General features: G+C 28.1%; 1 protein-coding gene across 2 annotated transcripts in view; it reads left to right on the forward strand.

Moving 5' to 3' along the window:
* The window catches only part of LOC124956375 (homeobox protein araucan), a 141642-nt gene extending 141086 nt beyond the window's left edge, over nt 1-556 (forward strand). For both annotated transcript variants that reach the window (XM_047512099.1, XM_047512100.1), the window contains exon 7: nt 1-556. This exon is cut by the window's left edge and continues 5723 nt beyond it. The gene's annotated coding sequence lies outside the window, so the exon portion shown is untranslated.
* The last annotated feature ends 1552 nt before the right edge of the window (nt 557-2108 follow it).

Consider the following 2108-nt stretch of genomic DNA (forward strand, 5'->3'; position numbering starts at 1 on the left):
TAAATAAAAAACAAATACAAAATATTGATCGAAACCTTTTGAAAATCGAATACCTCGACGATTAATTTACTTTTTAGCCTTTGAAAAAAAAAAAAATAAAAAAACAAAAAAAAAACAAAAAAAAAATAAATAAAAAAAAAACAAAAATAGAAGAACGAAAAAAAAAAAAATAAAAGAAGAAAACACAAAGTCGATAAAGCTTGTTCGTATACTTTAAATAATTAATTTATTATTTTTCCTTGAAATTCTTAATTGCAAAAGAAAAAAATATATAAAGTTGATCAAACGAGAGAATCAGAAAGATCTATAAGATCTATAAGAAGAATATATAATTCGATCGTATTGAAGATAAAATATCAATTAGTATAAATTTATTCGTAAACGTGAAGTTCGGGCGAAGAAAGAGAAAAAAGAAAAGGAAAGAAAAAAAGAAAGAAAGAAAGAAAAGGAAAAAGAAAGAAAGAAAGAAAGAAAGAAAAGGAAAGTAAAAAAAAAAAAAGAAATACAATTCGATTAGAAGTGGAAATAATTTTGCGATGTAATAAAACAATTACAACAGGAGTACAATAACAACGTAAGTTATTAACAAATGAAACATTTTAATGGAAAAACTTAAAAGGAAAACATAGATAATTCCTTTACGAATTGATTGGCTATTATCATAAATTTGTATGTCCCTCTCGTTTCTTTCTATTCCTTTCCTATCTTCCACATCTCTTTCTCACAAACCACGATAATATTTATTTCTCTCATGGTTCTTTATCCCTCCCTCTTTACCAATCCAAGTCTGATGCTCTTCGGGCAACTATTTCCCGACGACTGCAACCCCTTTTACGGCTTAGTTTATGGCAAAGACTCAATTTGGTCCCGGCAGTTGGTGCCCGTTCCCCAGTGACTAATATATACCAAGGTGCACCGCGTGGGGTGTAGCAGCACGTGATGCATAGTTCCGCGATGCACCACGTATTCCCCGTGCGCATGCGCACATTTCACCTCTGCGGGACATTTTTTTTTCTTTCTCTCTCTCTCTCTCTCTCTCTCTCTCTCTCTCTCTCTCTCTCGCTCGCTCGCTTGAACGCAATCATTCGGGACGAACGATTTATTAAACCAAGTGTATTACGTGTGTGATTAGATTGAAATTCTTTTTTTTTTCTCTTTTTTCTTTTTTTGGTTTTTCTTTTTCTTTTGTCCTTTAAAGGAAAAAGAAAAAGGAACGATCACGAAAAATAAAAAACTTTTTGTTACGTTCAGAATTGATGAAAACATTTTTTCTTCTTTCTTTCTTTCTTTCTTTCTTTTTCTTTTGTAAATTTTTTTCTTTTTTTTTTTTTTTTGAGCATCGTTCCATCAATCAGGATAAATAATGTGGGCAGGAGATTAAATTAGCGTATTTAAAGTTGAAAGAAAAAATGTGTTCTTTTTTTTTTTTTTTTTTTTTTTTTTTTTTTTTTTTTTAATATCCTTAAACTACGTTTCATGATCAGGATGAATAGTGCGAATGGAGATTAAGAGGGCTACTGTAACGAGTAGGTAAATTATTTAAATCATATTTTTTTGTCGCTATCGTGAAAATAAAACGTAAAATTGCAAGAGACATCGAGTGATATGAAAGTTTTTGATTCGACAAATTTTATACAATAATTATTTTGAAAGTAGCTTATAATCGAACGAATATTATTTTCACGATTAATACTGTAAAGTTTGTTAAAGCGTCATTCGTTTAAATTATATAGAAATGTTTGTTGTGATATTGAGAAAATGAAAGAGAGAAAAAGAAAAAAAAAAAAGAAAAAGAAAGAAAAAAGAAGAAAATTAAAACATACGATAGACAAGGAAGAAAATTTATATTTCATTTGTTAAAAAAAAAAAAAAAGTAATCTCCGATATCGTCGATTAAAAATAATTTCGAGAAATAATTTGTTTAAACAATATCTTATTGTTATCATAATATCGTAAGGATCAATGAGACCAATAAAAGAATTTCTCTTTTAATGAATATTCTAATAATTTTTCGAATATATATACATATATATTTATATATTGATGGAACGCTAGAGTGGATATTACTTTGCAAATGGAATGATATGAATAATTCAAAAGCTTATTCA

This window comes from Vespa velutina, chromosome 21 (genome assembly GCF_912470025.1).
Source record: "Vespa velutina chromosome 21, iVesVel2.1, whole genome shotgun sequence".
Taxonomy (NCBI): domain Eukaryota; kingdom Metazoa; phylum Arthropoda; class Insecta; order Hymenoptera; family Vespidae; genus Vespa; species Vespa velutina.